The sequence below is a fragment of the Lissotriton vulgaris genome, chromosome 10, assembly GCF_964263255.1.
Source record: "Lissotriton vulgaris chromosome 10, aLisVul1.2, whole genome shotgun sequence".
In the NCBI taxonomy this organism is placed as follows: domain Eukaryota; kingdom Metazoa; phylum Chordata; class Amphibia; order Caudata; family Salamandridae; genus Lissotriton; species Lissotriton vulgaris.
Genome location: NC_141698.1, coordinates 247,692,902 through 247,713,730, shown reverse-complemented (window position 1 = coordinate 247,713,730; position 20,829 = coordinate 247,692,902).

Genomic DNA, 20,829 nt, shown 5'->3' with positions numbered 1-20,829 from the left:
AAAAAAAATTGGTAGAAGTCTTTGAACTCTGCCAAGCTCTATTTCTTTTAGTTCGCTCCTAGTTCGCACTCCGGTACGCGAACTATGAGCGAACCAAAAAAAAATTTTAAAAAAAAGAACAGTAAGTATAAGGAAAGGAAACAGACAGTTATGTTACAAAAAAGACAGCTATAGGGAGTAAAGAAAACATACTGTTACCCGCAATTCACTTCTGATCATGTCATATATTACATAATTTTTGACATAGTCAGTGACATCATCAGCAGTGGATTGCGAGTAACAGTATCTTTTGTTTACTTCCTATAGCTGTCTTTCTTGTAACATAAATGTCTGTTTCCTATCCTTATACTTACTGTTCTTGTTTTAAAAATTGTTGGAGATCATTCAGAAACAGTATTATTAATAGAGACAGAATTAGTGAATAATAATGAAGAAGTATGAGAAGAGAGGGAGTGAAAAAAATACTGGAAGGAGTAGAATAATTAAGTAATAGAGAAAGGAATGAGAGAAGTAGCAAACACAGGAAAGTAAAGATTAAAGAAATGAAGCAGGAGAACTGATAGATGTTAAATGTGATAGACTAAATGATTGATTGAGGGTCACGATAAGGTGTGTCCTCTCTAAAAGTTTGTTTAAAGTGAACCGTACTCAGGGTTGCATATCAAAATTAATGCTTGTTGAAGAATACAGAGGAGATAATAGATGTCAAGACCTACCATTGTAGTAAAACATACCCACTTCTTACATCATTCATAACATAGTCAGTGACATCATCAGCAGTGGAATGCGGGTTAAAAAAGTACAAAACATTTACCTTATAATTCTTGTTAACTTTAAAAGAAAATTTTTCATACTTTCAATCTGTAAAAGAGAGAACAAACATTTCCAAAAATATTAGAACATGTATTTAAAAATTAGAAAAAAGAAGGGAAAAGGATCAAGAAGAAACAGTTTTTAAACAACTTTGACACTGACAGAAGCCTCTGCTTCTCTACGCCCCGTACACAATCCTAAAGATATATATTTTAAAGTAACAGTATCTTCATGCTGAAGAAATGAGGCCTATTTTGGAACATGGTGCTTCTTTTGCATTGCTGATGTCTCACAATAGTGATGCAATAGCAGCACAAAAGAGATGTAAAGCTATCATAAAATTGTGTCTAACATTTTAAATGATTGTTTCAGGATGCAAATAAGATGTGTCCTTTCAAGAGGTTTCTTTAAGGTGAGGCCTATTCAGTTTTTAAAAAAAAACAGTACACAGAAGTACAGCACTGTAAGCATTAAAATTGACACTTACAGAAGACTCAGTTTCTCCATATCTACCTCACATTTCTAAATGTATTTCATAAGTACAAAAAGCAGAACATTAATTATACATGTTAAATGGTTTATTTTTGCTGTTCTCAGAATGTATCAAATTTCACTTAAATCAGTGACTTGAAGGTATTCATCATGTAACAGCGGGGAAAAAAAAACACAATCAAAATGATTGTGTTTAAAAAACCCATACAACCTAAGAAATCTGAATTCAAAACTCCTTAAAATTAACTTACTTTCAATGACGTCGAAGGATCTCCTATGAACAGCTTCCACTCTGTTGTGCTATAAATATTTTCAGCCCGCCACTTTCTGAAAGAAAACCTCGATCGATTTGAAAAATATGTTACATACAAGAAAAGACTTCTCTCATTCTATCACATGTTTCCACTAGGCCAAATCATGTTGCCGCGATTCGCAAGTCTTGTAATTCTTCCAATCAAATCCCGACATTTTCTATTTTCGCAACTTTCAAAAAGAATACATTTAAGATTATTTTCACAATCCTGGACTACTAATATCTTACCCTTCTTTGTCACTCATGTTCTCCTTTTCCTATGACACTGATACTGCTTACTATGAAGCAGACTTACTTGCATCAGGTTTATATAGTTGGATTTTTAAATTGACAGCATTGCAGACTTACATTCCCTCTACTTCATGAATCTTTTGCAATTCTTCACAGGAAATCCCGAGATTCTTTCATTAAAATTTTGGTTTTAAAAACAGCAGGTAAGAATTTTTAAGGTCAAACGGCAATTTTTTTTTGAAAGTTACAACGGAATCATTGCAGAATGACCAGCCGTTTCGAGCCTTTAAATAAGCTGTATAATGTCCTGATGTTGTTGAAGGACCATCGTGATAGATAATTGCTACAGTTACAAAAGTCCTTCCTGATATTGAAAGCTGAGAAGCCACAACATTTTTTATTAAAGTTGACAATTTTGATCCATCAGGCCTACATCGTTGGATCATTAAAATGACATACTGTCCATATCTACGTATAAATAATGTTGACATCATTTCAGATTTACATTGGCTACACTCCATGTTGTGATCCGCTGCATTTACTAGCTTATTAAAGGAGACTGATTTACTGTCTGGCAAAGTTAAATATATAAATCTTTCTGAGTCTACACTAGTAGTACTTGATACCATACAGTTCTCGCAGTCATGCTGCAATTGATAAGAAAGCCCAAACAGGTGATCTACATCTACACCCTCATCTTGCAATACATCAAGCATATACATTAAAAACTCCTGACAATCTTGCTGATTATTTTCAGAGAAGTCTGTTTGACCTGAACATTCATCTAACAGATAACGAACTTCAGACACACTTTCTACTTTTGTACGATCAGTGCTACATTTCTCGAAAACAGAATTCAACAAACAGCATAAAATTTGTTCTGAATTCAACAGAATCTGTTCTTTTAAACTCTCTAGTGAAAAGAGAACATTAACCACTACATTTGCATAGCAGTTGACACCAGAACTGTTTTCAAATTGAAAACCGACAACATCTTCAACAGAATCCACTTTCTTTCTGCTAACAATTTTCGGTTCATCGACTTTTGGTCTTTTTGCTACAACCTCCCTACTATTACTGATATTTCTACGTTTCCGGCCTACCACACGTTTCTCAAACAAAGGATATTGAGGCAAATGTGGCGCATACTCTCTTCTTAACCTATTGTATTCCTTAACACAATCTAGATCCGCACAAATGTTTGTGACATCACAGTCAATCAAGTACAATCCCGATAAAGTTCTAACTCGTGACAATGCCACATATGCCATACCCTCCTTGAACACAGAACTGCCAATATTCACCAATGCACTGTCTACACTTAAACCTTGCGATTTATGGATTGTTACCGCATATGCCAAGCAAACAGGAAACTGTTTACGGCGAACATATAAGTCTTTAACAAGCAAAAACCTAGCAGAACAACGACCAATTACCTGTACTTCCTCAATGCCATCAAATTTAATTTTTAAAAATTCAATTCCATCTCTACTTTTGTATTTCTCAAAATCAACAACATTACCCATTGATCCATTTACCAGACCTCTTTCAACATGTAAATTCCTTCTCAAAATGATTCGGCAATTTAAACACACATTCAGAGTCTTTTCAAAACCCGCTGTTTTAGATATAGTCTTCTCTAATGAATCCAATTTTGATTTCAAATTCTCTGACAAAATAATTGTTGATCCCATATGCTCTATTTTGTCAATAGCTTCAAGTTTCACAATCTCTTGCTTTTCTAAATTCAACATTTTGTTGTTGAAGATGGCACATTCTGCAAGAGTTGGCATCAAACATATTCCAGATTTCTTCTCAGTAATTTTCTGAAAAATATTCTCAGCCACAATCTCTTGTTCGGGATATAAATTTAAAAGTAATCGTGCTTTTAAAGCTTCTTTCCCATGCTCGGTCACTTTTCCAATTCTAATATCTTGTAGAATATTCTTGTAATCTTCATCTTTTGCCTGACGCATATTTTCATGCAGTTCAGCATAATTGAAGTTTAACCATATATTGACGTTGCCAATGCTCCCTAGGCACTTCCTGGTATCTTCATGCGTGAGTATTTTGAACACAGGTTGTCCTTTTACTGGTGTCAGCTGCAGAAGATCTCCGAAAACAATGATGTGTTTGCCACCAAATAACACATCATATTCAGTTTTAAGTACTTCTTGCATTCTCAAATGCACAAAGGCAAGCATGACATTGGAAACCATGCTTACTTCGTCAATGATAAGTAGTTTCATTTTCCTCAAGACTCTTGAAACTTCACAGCAAGCATCCCCAGATAACTTGTGGTATTGTAATTTGTTGTCATGCTCAACCGGCAGCATCAGTAGACGATGCAAAGTAATACCTTTAATGTTATGTGCTGCAAGTCCAGTAGGAGCGGTGACAACACAAGACAGCGATGACTCAGTCCTTTCCTGCAGATAGCATGAAATTGCTTTAATGAGGAAACTTTTTCCTGTTCCCGCTTCTCCACTCACATACAGTCGGACAGGCTTCAACGATGTACATGAGCACTCTTTCTTCTCATGACTTAATCCATGCTCAATTTGCTTGGTTATTTCATCATATATTTTCCTCTGCTCAACGTTGAGTTGTTTTTCCAAGTCTTCTAAGTTAACTGAATCCTCCTGAGCATGTGCCATGGCTCTTTCCACTTCATTCATAGCAGTGGCAGCTTCATTTTCGATAATAGGTCCTCCAAGTGGATCTTGGCTCAATGAAACAGAACTCTGACTGTCCTGAGAACTGTCTCTGGCAATCTCGGCTGCAATTGTTGCTTCCTGCTCAATTTCCAAAGTTAGCATTTCTTGATATTTGGGAAAAGCAGGACATTCTATGGTCTCCTTAGCAGCAGTGAAAGAGTCTTCGTAACAGAGGAAATCTCCAAGCAGTTCCTCTTCTGCACGCCAAGGCTTGAAAAGTTGCAAAAGTGCTAAATAGAAAAACTCCTTTTTTTCTGGAGATTCGCCACTCAATTTTCGATGGTTTACTAATTGGCATTTTCTTTGCTTGACCAGGCATCCCTCACTTCCAATTACAGCATACACTCCTTTCTCAATATCTTCTTTGATGTTCCTCTTGAATATATAATTTTGTAGAACCTCATATAGACAAACATTCTCAAGGTGACTGCTTCGATTTGGATAATATGTATCCAACATGTTGGTCTTCAAAATGTCGGTACTGTTTGGTTCCTTTTCTGCCAAATATTCAATTTCCCGGACAGGTTTTAGAACCCGATTTCGCGTTGCAGCAAGACCAAGACTCGCCCAAACAATACTCCTGGATTTGGTATAGAGACTTGCTGAAGACAATCGATCTGAACATTCGTAAGCTCCGATTTCTCGATGCGACAACATCTTCAGACTGAAACTGTACAACTTCTTGCTGAGGCTCTTTTCATGGGAAATGTCCTCCCACATATCCTTCAGTTCTGTCTTTTCTTTTTTGGTGATGTAAGATGTTACATACCGAGCCACAGCCATACAGTTGTCGCCCACAAACTGTATATCCATGTTAGCATTCCACATGGACAAAATCACTGGGTTGTAGTCGTTGATGTACTTGGACTCTTCGTTCCTTTTTTAAATTGTATGTATTTTTGGGTGATTTCCTCGTCACATTATGTCGTAGTGAAGACATCAAACTGTTCACTTTTCCTTTAGAAATCACCGGTCGTGGAAAGTTGAAACGACATTTGGTGTAGAACTTGTCCTTGTTTCTAAATTTACGACGACAGTACTTTCCACAACGATGGCTTTGGAAACGTAGAACTTGTTCTCTTAGGCTTTTCTTCTCCGTTGCGTTTGGAACAGCACACGTAGAATACTGTTCTATGAAATTCATCACTAAGTGATCCGGATCTGTTCCAAATTTAGGTGCATCCTTGATCCACAACAACATATGTATATGAGGAGCACCTCTTGCTTGGTACTCCTTTCTCCAGAAGAAATCCAACACCTCTCCAAGAGGTGGATTCTTCTTATTTGTGATGAAAGACATCATAGCTTCAAATTTATGATTGAAGTACCTGCATACATTCACAGGATCCAAAGAACACAGTTCTCCAGGTGTCTTGAATTCAATGTTTTCAATATTTCCATTTGCTTCTCGTAGAAATTCAAGTAAGTCTTCCCAGCCATACTCGGCACAGCTCAGAGTGAGGAACCATGTCGGAGTTCCTAAGTTCCTCAGCATACATTTTAAATCACCATGACGACGGTACCAGTACTCATTAGTACCACGCTGACACGCCATGAGATTAATTAAGTGAGAATCCAAAATACTATCTTGGACATTGACTTTATGCATAAAGTCCCTTGCCGAGATATTTCGCATCTGTATACCACTTTTTAAGATGTGGTTCACTGCATATGACAGTCCAGACAGATCGCTTTCAAACAGGAGATGAAACAAATAGGGAATGCATTGACGAAACCTAGGATCTTCTGCATACAATCGTAAAGTCCGGTATTCAGACGCAGGAATTTGATGAGATCGCTCATCATATCTTCCTCCTCGACCTGTGGGAAATAGCTGTGGGAAACACCGAGCTTCCAAACTTTCCTCCCAAACACTAATGGGACTCCCTTTGGCTTGTTTCATTTGAAACAACTCAATAGCATTCCCCATGACTTCCTTGGAATGCAAAGGATGAACACTATAATGTTCATATATTTCTTCACTTTTAGAGGCCTCTACTTTCTCAATTTGGCAAGCACACAAATCGCTATCCTCTTCATCACTTACTTCCTCTTCTGCAACATACACATTCTTTTAATACTTATTATTTTTCTTCAAATACACTGTTGCCTTTTTGACTTTCCTAACATTCACTAAATCTTGCCATATTTTCTTATTCTTTGTCGGAACCCCATTAACCAAGATAACCAGAGGTTCCTCTTCCACTTCTTCTACTCCAATTGTGTTAATGTTTTTATTCAAATCTAGAGGCAAATAAACAACTCTTCCCTTTAATCCTCTCTGTAAATCTGCTGGAGGCAACTTCCCTGTCTTTGGCTCCATTCTTACAATAGCCTGAAATGGATGGATACTTTGAATCAAAATAGATTCATAAGTATTTAAATCCTTCAATTCAGAAGGAATCTCAACCAATTCCAGATTATTATGAACTGCCCTAGCAGGCATCTGGTTTTGGTTTAATTTATTACAACAATAAGTACACACACGTTGATCCGATCCCAAATCAAAATAATTTTCTACCATCAAGTATGTGGCAAAATCCTTCCATTCACTATTACTTTCCCTTTCACTTTTTGCATATAAATCCACTACCTTAGTCTGATTCTTATAATAGGTGCGTCGACAACATACACAAGTGAAATTAGGCCTCTCACTTGATTTCATCTGAAACGTGGCAATTTCTTTCGGAAAATTATCTGTACTGTAAACCTGTACATTATCTTCAACATTACTCTCTACTTCAGGGTCAATTTGAACATTCTCATCTTTACTACTAAAGTAACAAAACTCAATTTCTTCACAAATATTCTTCACATCTATTTCAGAACCATGCAAAAGAGCAGCACATAATTGTTTAAGCATAATTGCTGGACTCTTTGCATAATACAACATTCTCACTAATTTTCTCACTTTATTATGATGCACTGCTAGCATCCTGAAATGATGAAAAACACTCTGGCATACTCTCCTGGAAAGACAAGCCAGTGAATGACCACGCAAACCTGTCATTTGTCTCACTCTGCAAGGATCTAAATCTTGCAACAACTTCATTTTCTGCTTCAAACTTTTCTTATTAAATGTCCGTATAAAATCACAAAGCAAATTGATGGAAACCTGTCGCACACTGCAAATAGAACTACACTTCCAAATGTACACAGGACCCTTAGGACGTCTTCCTAAAACCTCATCACTTAGCGCCTCTTCTGTCTCTGTTGTCACAAGTTTTTCTTTTTCAACTGGACAACCATCCTTCACTTCATAAGCTCGACCACTGGTGTCAACTGCATGCACCAAATCATTATCCTGAAAATAACTCTCCTCATTAAAAAATGCCTCAGAACTTGAACTATGCATCCATTCTCCGGAAAAAACTTCACAAAAGTTGCTACGATTTACTACTCTCTTCCATCTACTGTTTGTTTTGAAATCAGAAATTACCTTGCTTAGTTTCCTAATTCTATTGATTACCAAAATAAACAACTTTCGCTTAATTTCAAAAGCATGATCAATAATTTTCTCTACATTTTTCTTCTTCTTATAAAATGCCACTTTCTGTTTGCATTTCTTAATATTTTTTATTAAATTAACTATTATCCTATTACGGAACATTCGTTTTCGAATGTCCCTAAACTGTTCTTTCCTTCTACTATCATGCACAGAGTTATCTCTTCCTCTACCAGTAACATTTTTCATGGGTCTTTCCTTTCCATTTAAATTACTCTTCTTTTTCTGAACTGAAACATTTTGGCGATAAATACTTTTTTAACTACAAATATTTTTTAAGAAAGATTTTGTGCTCTTACCCGGAGCTTTCTTGGTGTTTTGATAAGTATTTAGGGAAGAGGACTGCTGCAATAAAACATCACCGTGCTGTCTTTGACGTTTTCTAGCCTTTCTAATTCTATTTTTTGTAGGCATTTTCCAAACTATGAAAGAATCTGCAGTTGAATCTGTTGAAAAATATAATAAAAAATGTTAATAACCACTATTACCAAACAGTAAATGAATAACAGTCATCAAAAACTTAATGCCCTACCTATTATTTAACATAGCAAATCTTTTGCACCAGCACTGCATCACAAAAATGACACACAGTGCTACAAAACAGGCATACAACAGTCATAAATCTCTCCCTAATATTTTAAATGATTAATTCAGAATAACGATAAGGTGTGGCCTATCTACAGGTTTATTTAGGCCCAGATCTTTTGACTGGGGTGAAAGTGTATCATTGATCCTCATTCAGTCCATCGCCTGTTTTGTTTATTTGAGGTAAGGCCAACACAAGGTTGCAGATAAGATTTTCACTTAAGAAAACAAAGGAAATAATACATGTGAAGGCCTACCAATGAAGTAAGTCATTATTTGAAATCAATTACATTTCTGGATATGTACTGCTAAAGCTTCTTAGGTTGTTTTTGGTAATATTTATAAGACATATGAGTGTGTATGATGTTATTTTTCTTTTTTAAATGGAAAGCGTTCTTCATGGTGCAAGTTTCTTGTAAATACGCTCCCACCTGCGAAACGGAACTTTGCAATGCGAAGCTGATTGGGTCCCCGGTGTCTGTCAACATTCTGAACAGTCCGGAGCGGCCGCCATCTTATCTCTCGGTAGGATCGAGAGAGAAGAAGAGGTGAAAAACGAAGGGGGAATTTAATGAAAGGGGGCAAGGTATACCCCTGTTGACCCCCTAGGAATGTTGTTGGGATTTTTAAAGGGTCCCCTGGGGAAAATAAAAAAAATATATTTTTCACGGTAGAAGCGCTTCCCAAACACCGAACTGGGCCGCAAACTGCACGGGAATACGCCATTTTGTGCTTCGTTTTAATTAAATTACTAGGAACAAGGGGGTGCGGGAGACCATTTTGTGCTTCGTTTTAATTAAATTACTATGTATAAGGGGGTGCGGGAGACGTATCCTAATCCCTTATATTTTCTGAGGGTGGCTGAGGAGTCTCATATATGTTGATACATGTGTTCCAGCGGCTGTGCGTGAGCTTTTTTTTTTTTTTTGCTGCGTGACGTCTGTTAACGTTCGATTCGAAGGAAATCAGGAAGTGTTGACCACCAATTTCTCAGTGCGATAAAATATTTTGGGGCATATTATCAAGCCTGTGCGCTAAAATTATCGCCGCTTTATCGGCCGAAAACGGCCGATAAAGCGGCGATAATGGGCTTGATAATATGCTCTGTGGAATTCCAATCGAAGCCCATTTTAGATGTCTTCACATCTAGCATGTGCTTCGATTGGAAATCCATAGAGCATATTATCAAGCCCATTATCGCCGCTTTATCGGCCGTTTTCGGCCGATAAAGCGGCGATAATTTTAGCGCACAGGCTTGATAATATGCCCCATTGTTATAAATGAATCCTTATTGATAAACAATGTCTGCGCCAACTTGCCTTTTTTACAATGCCACAATTTTGTCGTGCACGGCAGCCATTTTACATGCCAGGCCGGTCCCAGCCTATCACCTAGCCCTGCGAAAGTAGGGGTATATTATCAAGCCTGTGCGCTAAAATTATCGCCGCTTTATCGGCCGAAAACGGCCGATAAAGCGGCGATAATGGGCTTCATAATATGCTCTGTGGAATTCCAATCGAAGCCCATGTTAGATGTCTTCACATCTAACATGTGCTTCGATTGGAATTCCATAGAGCATATTATGAAGCCCATTATCGCCGCTTTATCGGCCGTTTTCGACCTTTCGACCTTAGCAAATACTTTTTGAGTTTTGAAAACAGTCTCAGAAATACACCAAATTGTCTTCAGCAGAAGAAAAAGGATGCACTCCAGAGGCTGCAGCTATTGAAAGCACAGAAATACAGATATTCATTTCACATATCTCTCATATTAGCCAATCATAACTCTTCCCTCACTTTTTTCAAATCAAAACCCTTCCCCCCTCTGCCCTCTCTGCCTTTTTTCCATAGCAACGACCTCCTCGAAGACCTCTCATGTTTGCAAATTCACACAACAATGTTTCAATTGAACTCTGAACTCTCAGTGCACCTGCGTATCCAGTGCAATCTTTCATTAAAAGTTTCTTCCTTGACCATTCAAATTACATCTTTCAAAGAACACATCCATGCACCCTAACTTTCTGTTTTCAGAAATGGAAATGCACCAATCACTGCTAATTAATCATTAGCATTGGAAATCCACAGTTTTTTTCTTTACAAACTCCTACTATTTCAACTGCCCTTTCATTACCATACTTCATCTGACTGCAGCCCAACCTTCTCCCACCATGTTTAAGGTCTGGATTGTTGGACATAGTTACATCCACTGGGCTCAAAGGTATGCAGACAACAGAAATTTACACAACCTCAATTTACAAGATGTGGAAATTAAATGGTTGGGCCAAAGAGGATTAAAATGTCACCAATTGATACCATTGGTGAAAACCTTTATGCATTTGCCAAAACCTGACCTGTTAATAGTGCATTGTGGAGGTAATGATTTGGGCACTTTAACAGGAGTAGGTCTGGAAATGCTTTTAAAGGACACCTTTGAGCAATTAATGGCACTTTTTCCTCAAACTTCCTTGGTATATTCCAATATATGCCAAAGACAGAAATGGAGGTGGTCCAACCAATTTCGTCCACAAATTGAGAAAGCGAGGAAGCATGTAAACAAATCTGTTTCAGCTTTCATGAGAGACCATGGAATGGGCTCCCTGTACAATAATAACTTGCGTTACTACATGCAAGATATCTACAGAGGAGATGGAGTTCACTTCTCAGATGAGGGCAACAGAATTTTCATTCTGAATTTAAGACTGTGCATTGGTACCTACTTATAAGTACCTAAATGTACCATAAACCCAAAAGCTCTTCTCAGAGCTACCCTTCATCTGATCCCTCACAATTAATACTTTTCTCTAACTTATTTCTGTAATTTTCAACAAACTACGCTCAAAGAGCGCTACCCGGTACGCGAACTGGAAGCTAACCGCCCAAAATTATTTAAAAAAAGTTTTTTCTCTGCACATATGGTCCTCCTCAGCCACCCTCAGAAAACATGGGGGGTCAAAATACTTGTACCGTGTCCCCTTCTACCCTTTCTGAACATTATTTACCCTCCATTTTATATCTTAATTCGACCGAAACACAAAATGGTGGACTCCCGTTACGCTTCTAGTTCGCGGACTAAACCGCTTCCCGGGAAGCGGTCCAAAAAAAAGGTGGGAAAGTAATTCACAGAAAAAGGACTGGAGACACTCTCACCAAATATAGATTAGCTTATACTACATAACAATCCCTTTCATTTTCACAAATTTGATTGAAATTCCATTTAGCCATTAAGCCTGTAGACCTCTCTAAATACCTTGAGGTAAATTACTTCACAAAACACATCTGAAGTGTTGGAATTGACAACCAATGAAAATGTTACTTTCATTTTCTACTTTTATTACCTGATATTTGATTGGTTATATACCTGAATATATATAAAGGAAGAGAAGAAAACACAGCCATTTTGACTACTACTTCTTGTTGTACATCACATTTCAATACTTACCTAACACTTCAACTTGTTTCTGAAGGTAAGTTGTTATTTTTAAAACTGAAGTATATTGTGCACTATAACTTGATATGGTAGACTTTTTCTGATAGATATACACTATCCCTCTGTAGTAGTTATGGATTTAGATAGACTTCTCTGTTATAGTTATGAATGGAGTTAGGCTTCTCTTCGTTAAATTACATACACTTTTTTATAGTCATATTTCCACTCTGATACTATACACTGCCAAAAGAAAAATTCACTGATAAAAACTGCCTATCTAAAATTAATCCCAACAGTGCCTTATCTCTACTAATATATATTTTTTTATTCAAAATTTCAGGCAAAATGGAAGGCGAACAACAAGTTACATTTTCAATTGAACTGAAGGAGAGCAGCCAAGACAAAATTGATGACTTTATGGATGAAAGTAGAGACCACGAACTTCTACAATGTGTTGAAGCAGTGGACAACCTGCTTCAAAATGAAAAAAAGTTACACCCTATATTCAATTTTGACATTTCTGACAATGAAATGTTAGAAAGTTTAATAAAGTATGAAACACAATCATAATAAAAAAAAATTTAAAAATAAAGAAAACAAAAAAAACCCAACAAAAACAACAAATAATTAACATACAGTATTAGAAAAGTCTATCATTCTTTTATCCTTATAGTACGCTGCCCAGAACGCTTCCCGGTTCGCGTACTAGGGGCTCACCACGCAGAAATAATTTATTTTTTTATTATTTTTTTGCCCTGCAGGGACCTTTTACAACCTACACATAAAACCTAGGGGGTCAGGGAGGATCTACTATGCCCCCTTATCGAAATTTCCCCCTTTGTTTTGGCCTCCTCTTGTCTCTCGATCCTACCGAGAGACAAGATGGCGGCCGCACCGGACTGTTTAGAATGTTGACAGACACCGAAAAGCCAATCAGCTTTCCGTGCGCAAAGTTCCGAAACGCGAAAAGTACGCGAACGGGATCGCTGCCCGGAGCGCTGTTACAGATATATATCTTGATTTAAACGTTAATTTCTCAAAATCCACTGAAGCACATATATTGAGACCTAGCAAAGGCACATCGGGCTAACAGTCCCTACAATTTTGCCAAGTTTCGTGGAAATCCATTCAGCCGTTCGGGCTAAAAGTGAGTCCAACCGCCCTATGGAAATTAACATGAGAAAAACGCGTTTTGGGACCCCCCTTTTTTCTCGGCCCCCCCTTGACGAACCCCCCCCAAATTTCCAGGAGCTGCTCAGAAACAAAATGTGCCATTTTCCTGAAAATTTCAGCCGATTCCGTCCACAAACGCCAAAGTTATTAGACATAGAATTTTCAGAAATCCCATAGGGAAAAAATCCTAACTATATATACCTAGGTGTGATCAAGGGCACTAGTTGCTCGAAACGCGTAACCAGAGAGGTTTCTAATAAAATCTCCTTTACTGCAGCCATTGGGTCCGTGTCTTCGTTTCCACAGCAGGAGTGTGGCGTTCTTGAAGACTGTACCTTCCATATATATATATATATATATATATTACCTACTGGCGGTCGCCAGTAGGTATATATAGTTAGGATTTTTTCCCTATGGGATTTCTGAAAATTCTATGTCTAATAACTTTGGCGTTTGTGGACGGAATCGGCTGAAATTTTCAGGAAAATGGCACATTTTGTTTCTGAGCAGCTCCCGGAAATTTGGGGGGGTTTCGTCAAGGGGGGGCTGAGAAAAAAGGGGGGTCCCAAAACGTGTTTTTAACATTGAGTTTTCCATAGGGCGGTTGGACTCACTTTTAGCTCGAACGGCTGAATGGATTTGCACGAAACTTGGCAAAATTGTAGGGACTGTTAGCCCGATGTGCCTTTGCTAGGTCTCAATATATGTGCTTCAGTGGATTTTGAGAAATGAACGTTTAAATCCGGGTAGCGATCCCGTTCGCGTACTTTTCGCGTTTCGGAACTTTGCGCACGGAAAGCTGATTGGCTTTTAGGTGTGTGCAAACATTCTAAACAGTCTGGTGCGGCCGCCATCTTGTCTCTCGGTAGGATCGAGAGACAAGAGGAGGCCAAAACAAAGGGGGAAATATCGATAAGGGGGCATAGTAGATCCTCCCTGACCCCCTAGGTTTTATGTGGAGGTTGTAAAAGGTCCCTGCAGGGCAAAAAAAAAAAAAATATATTATTATTTTTGCGTGGTGAGCGCCTAGTACGCGAACCGGGAAGCGTTCTGGGCAGCGTACTATAAGGATAAAAGAATGATAGACTTTTCTAATACTGTATGTTAATTATTTGTTGTTTTTGTTGTTTTTTTTTGTTTTCTTTTTTTTTATTTTTTTATTATGATTGTGTTTCATACTTTATTAAACTTTCTAACATTTCATTGTCAGAAATGTCAAAATTGAATATAGGGTGTAACTTTTTTTCATTTTGAAGCCGGTTGTCCACTGCTTCAACACATTGTAGAAGTTCGTGGTCTCTACTTTCATCCATAAAGTCATCAATTTTGTCTTGGCTGCTCTCCTTCAGTTCAATTGAAAATGTAACTTGTTGTTCGCCTTCCATTTTGCCTGAAATTTTGGATAAAAAAATATATATTAGTAGAGATTGGGCACTGTTGGGATTAATTTTAGATAGGCAGTTTTTATCAGTGAATTTTTCTTTTGGCAGTGTATAGTATCAGAGTGGAAATATGACTATAAAAAAGTGTATGTAATTTAACGAAGAGAAGTCTAACTCCATTCATAACTATAACAGAGAAGTCTATCTAAATCCATAACTACTACAGAGGGATAGTGTATATCTATCAGAAAAAGTCTACCATATCAAGTTATAGTGCACAATATACTTCAGTTTTAAAAATAACAACTTACCTTCAGAAACAAGTTGAAGTCTTAGGTAAGTATTGAAATGTGATGTACAACAAGAAGTAGTAGTCAAAATGGCTGTGTTTTCTTCTCTTCCTTTATATATATTCAGGTATATAACCAATCAAATATCAGGTAATAAAAGTAGAAAATGAAAGTAACATTTTCATTGGTTGTCAATTCCAACACTTCAGATGTGTTTTGTGAAGTAATTTACCTCAAGGTATTTAGAGAGGTCTACAGGCTTAATGGCTAAATGGAATTTCAATCAAATTTGTGAAAATGAAAGGGATTGTTATGTAGTATAAGCTAATCTATATTTGGTGAGAGTGTCTCCAGTCCTTTTTCTGTGAATTACTTTCCCACCTTTTTTTTGGACCGCTTCCCGGGAAGCGGTTTAGTCCGCGAACTAGAAGCGTAACGGGAGTCCACCATTTTGTGTTTCGGTCGAATTAAGATATAAAATGGAGGTTAAATAATGTTCAGAAAGGGTAGAAGGGGACACAGTACAAGTATTTTGACCCCCCAGGTTTTCTGAGGTTGGCTGAGGAGGTCCATATGTGCGGAGAAAAAACATTTTTTAAATAATTTTGGGCGGTTAGCTTCCAGTTCGCGTACCGGGTAGCGCTCTGTGAGCGTAGTTTGTTGAAAATTACAGAAATAAGTTAGAGAAAAGTATTAATTGTGAGTGATCAGATGAAGGGTAGCTCTGAGAAGAGCTTTTGGGTTTATGGTACATTTAGGTACTTATAAGTAGGTACCAATGCACAGTCTTAAATTCAGAATGAAAATTCTGTTGCCCTCATCTGAGAAGTGAACTCCATCTCCTCTGTAGATATCTTGCATGTAGTAACGCAAGTTATTATTGTACAGGGAGCCCATTCCATGGTCTCTCATGAAAGCTGAAACAGATTTGTTTACATGCTTCCTCGCTTTCTCAATTTGTGGACCAAATTGGTTGGACCACCTCCATTTCTGTCTTTGGCATGTATTGGAATATACCAAGGCAGTTTGAGGAAAAAGTGCCATTAATTGCTCAAAGGTGTCCTTTAAAAGCATTTCCAGACCTACTCCTGTTAAAGTGCCCAAATCATTACCTCCACAATGCACTATTAACAGGTCAGGTTTTGGCAAATGCATAAAGGTTTTTACCAATGGTATCAATTGGTGACATTTTAATCCTCTTTGGCCCAACCATTTAATTTCCACATCTTGTAAATTGAGGTTGTGTAAATTTCTGTTGTCAGCATACCTTTGAGCCCAGTGGATGTAACTATGTCCAACAATCCAGACGTTAAACATGGTGGGAGAAGGTTGGGCTGCAGTCAGTTGAAGTGTGGTAATGAAAGGGCAGTTGAAACAGTAGGAGTTTGTAAAGAAAAAAAACTGTGGATTTCCAATGCTAATGATTCATTAGCAGTGATTGGCGCATTTCCATTTCTGAAAACAGAAAGTTAGGGTGCATGGATGTGTTCTTTGAAAGATGTAATTTCAATGGTCAAGGAAGAAACTTTTAATGAAAGATTGCACTGGATACGCAGGTGCACTGAGAGTTCAGAGTTCAATTGAAACATTGTTGTGTGAATTTGCAAACATGAGAGGTCTTCCAGGAGGTCGTTGCTATGGAAAAAAGGCAGAGAGGGCAGAGGGGGGAAGGGTTTTGATTTGAAAAAAGTGAGGGAAGAGTTATGATTGGCTAATATGAGAGATATGTGAAATGAATATCTGTATTTCTGTGCTTTCAATAGCTGCAGCCTCTGGAGTGCATCCTTTTTCTTCTGCTGAAGACAATTTGGTGTATTTCTGAGACTGTTTTCAAAACTCAAAAAGTATTTGCTAAGGTGAGAAAAGATTTATTTATTTTAGATAGAGAATAGTATGATTTAAGGAGAAAATGATGAAGAAAGCTGTGTTTTAAAACTGTGGCTTTGTCTGTAGTGATATAGAAATAGATTTTGTTACTTTGAGAAATTGTAATTGTATATTCGGTGTAGGATTCTGGCATGCAGTAACTCAAGTTATTGTTGTATATGAAGCGCATTCCATGGTCTCTTATGTAAGCTGAAACAGATATGTTGTTTTTAAAAACCATTTTTGAAATCAATTACATTTCTGGATATGTACTGCTAGAGCTTCATAGGTTGTTTTCGGTCATATTTATAAGGCATTTGAGTGTCTTTGATGTTATTTTTTCATTTTTAAATGGAAAGCATTCCTCATGGGGCAAGTGTCTTGTAAATACGCTCCCACCTGCGCTTGGCAAATTTAGATTTTGATTATGGGAGTTACATAGCCATGTTAATAATGTCGAAAAAATGGTGCTAGGGCATTCTAGAAAACGCTTTCATGTGTCTCAAGGACATTTTCAGTCATTTCCTCTTGAATGCAGGTATACAATTGATTTATATGCTGTGTTTAAAAACGATTCTTTTCTATGATGTTATTTTTTCTCTTTTAAATGGAAAGCGTTCCTCATGGGGCCCTGAGCAGTTCTTAGTCATGTTAGCCAATGGGAGGTGGATAACATGGCTAAGAGCATTTGCTGCATAATGCATGAATATCGTTGACTTTTCAGCGATATTCATGCATTGCGGCCGTTTTTTTTCGCATTTGCGAGCAGTTCTTAGCCATGTTATCCAATGGGAGGTGGATAACATGGCTAAGAGCATTTGCAGGATAGTGCATGAATATCGCTGACTTTTCAGCGTGATATTCATGCATTGCTGCCGCTTTTTATCGCTAAGGAGAAAATGATGAAGAAAGCTGTGTTTTTAAACTGTGGCTTTGTCTGTAGTGATATAGAAATAGATTTTGTTACTTTGTGAAATTGTAATTGCATATTCGGTGTAGCATTCTGGCATGCAGTAACACAAGTGTGCTTGGCAAATTTAAATTTTGATTATGGGAGTTACATAGCCATGTTAATAATGTCCAAACAATGGTGCTGAGCAGTTTTTAGCCATGTTATCCAACATGGGCTTCGACTGGATTTCCACAGAGCATATTATGAAGCCCATTATCGCCGCTTTATCAGCCGTTTTCGGCCGATAATGCGACGATAATTTTAGTGCACAGGTTTGAAAATATTTCCCTACATTCGCAGGGCTAGGTGATAGGCTGAGACCAGCCTGGCATGTAAAATGGCTGCCGTGCACGACAAAATTGTGGCATTGTAAAAAAGGCAAGTTGGCGCAGACATTGTTTATCAATAAGGATTCATTTATAACAATGTGGCATTTTATCAAGCCTGTGCGCTAAAATTATCGCCGCTTTATCGGCCGAAAACGGCCGATAAAGCGGCGATAATGGGCTTGATAATATGCTCTATGGATTTCCAATCGAAGCACATGCTAGATGTGAAGACATCTAAAATGGGCTTCGATTGGAATTCCACAGAGCATATTATCAAGCCCATTATCGCCGCTTTATCGGCGATAATTTTAGCGCACAGGCTTGATAATATGCCCCAAAATATTTTATCGCACTGAGAAATTGGTGGTCAACACTTCCTGATTTCCATCGAATCGAACGTTAACAGACGTCACGCAGCAAAAAAAAAAAAAAAGCTCACGCACAGCCGCTGGAACACATGTATCAACATATATGAGACTCCTCAGCCACCCTCAGAAAATATAAGGGATTAGGATACGTCTCCCGCACCTCCTTATACCTAGTAATTTAATTAAAACGAAGCACAAAATGGCGTATTCCCGTGCAGTTTGCAGCCCAGTTCGGTGTTTGGGAAGCGCTTCTATCGTGAAAAATATATTTTTTTTATTTTCCCCAGGGGACCCTTTAAAAATCCCAACAACATTCCTAGGGGGTCAACAGGGGTATACCTTGCCCCTTTTCATTAAATTTCCCCTTCGTTTTTCACCTCTTCTTCTCTCTCGATCTTACCGAGAGATAAGATGGCGGCCGCTCCGGACTGTTCAGAATGTTGACAGACACCGGGGACCCAATCAGCTTCGCATTGCAAAGTTCCGTTTCGCAGGTGGGAGCGTATTTACAAGAAACTTGCACCATGAAGAACGCTTTCCATTTAAAAAAGAAAAATAACATCATACACAGTCATATGCCTTATAAATATGACCAAAAACAACCTAAGAAGTTTTAGCAGTACATATCCAGAAATGTAATTGATTTCAAATAATGACTTACTTCATTGGTAGGCCTTCACATGTATTATTTCCTTTGTTTTCTTAAGTGAAAATCTTATCTGGAACCATGTGTTGGCCTTACCTCAAATAAACAAAACAGGCGATGGACTGAATGAGGATCAATGATACACTTTCACCCCAGTCAAAAGATCTGGGCCTAAATAAACCTGTAGATAGGCCACACTTTATCGTTATTCTGAATTAATCATTTAAAATATTAGGGAGAGATTTATGACTGTTGTATGCCTGTTTTGTAGCACTGTGTGTCATTTTTGTGATGCAGTGCTGGTGCAAAAGATTTGCTATGTTAAATAATAAGTAGGGCATTAAGTTTTTGATGACTGTTATTCATTTACTGTTTGGTAATAGTGGTTATTAACATTTTTTATTATATTTTTCAACAGATTCAACTGCAGATTCTTTCATAGTTTGGAAAATGCCTACAAAAAATAGAATTAGAAAGGCTAGAAAACGTCAAAGACAGCACGGTGATGTTTTATTGCAGCAGTCCTCTTCCCTAAATACCTCAAAACACCAAGAAAGCTCCGGGTAAGAGCACAAAATCTTTCTTAAAAAATATTTGTAGTAAAAAAAGTATTTATCGCCAAAATGTTTCAGTTCAGAAAAAGAAGAGTAATTTAAATGGAAAGGAAAGACCCATGAAAAATGTTACTGGTAGAGGAAGAGATAACTCTGTGCATGATAGTAGAAGGAAAGAACAGTTTAGGGATATTCGAAAACGAATGTTCCGTAATAGGATAATAGTTAATTTAATAAAAAATATTAAGAAATGCAAACAGAAAGCGGCATTTTATAAGAAGAAGAAAAATGTAGAGAAAATTATTGATCATGCTTTTGAAATTAAGCGAAAGTTGTTTATTTAGGTAATCAATAGAATTAGGAAACTAAGCAAGGTAATTTCTGATTTCAAAACAAACAGTAGATGGAAGAGAGTAGTAAATCGTAGCAACTTTTGTGAAGTTTTTTCCGGAGAATGGATGCATAGTTCAAGTTCTGAGGCATTTTTTAATGAGGAGAGTTATTTTCAGGATAATGATTTGGTGCATGCAGTTGACACCAGTGGTCGAGCTTATGAAGTGAAGGATGGTTGTCCAGTTGAAAAAGAAAAACTTGTGACAACAGAGACAGAAGAGGCGCTAAGTGATGAGGTTTTAGGAAGACGTCCTAAGGGTCCTGTGTACATTTGGAAGTGTAGTTCTATTTGCAGTGTGCAACAGGTTTCCATCAATTTGCTTTGTGATTTTATACGGACATTTAATAAGAAAAGTTTGAAGCAGAAAATGAAGTTGTTGCAAGATTTAGATCCTTGCAGAGTGAGACAAATGACAGGTTTGCGTGGTCATTCACTGGCTTGTCTTTCCAGGAGAGTATGCCAGACTGTTTTTCATCATTTCAGGATGCTAGCAGTGCATCATAATAAAGTGAGAAAATTAGTGAGAATGTTGTATTATGCAAAGAGTCCAGCAATTATGCTTAAACAATTATGTGCTGCTCTTTTGCATGGTTCTGAAATAGATGTGAAGAATATTTGTGAAGAAATTGAGTTTTGTTACTTTAGTAGTAAAGATGAGAATGTTCAAATTGACCCTGAAGTAGAGAGTAATGTGAAAGATAATGTACAGGTTTACAGTACAGATAATTTTCAGAAAGAAATTGCCACGTTTCAGATGAAATCAAGTGAGAGGCCTAATTTCACTTGTGTTTGT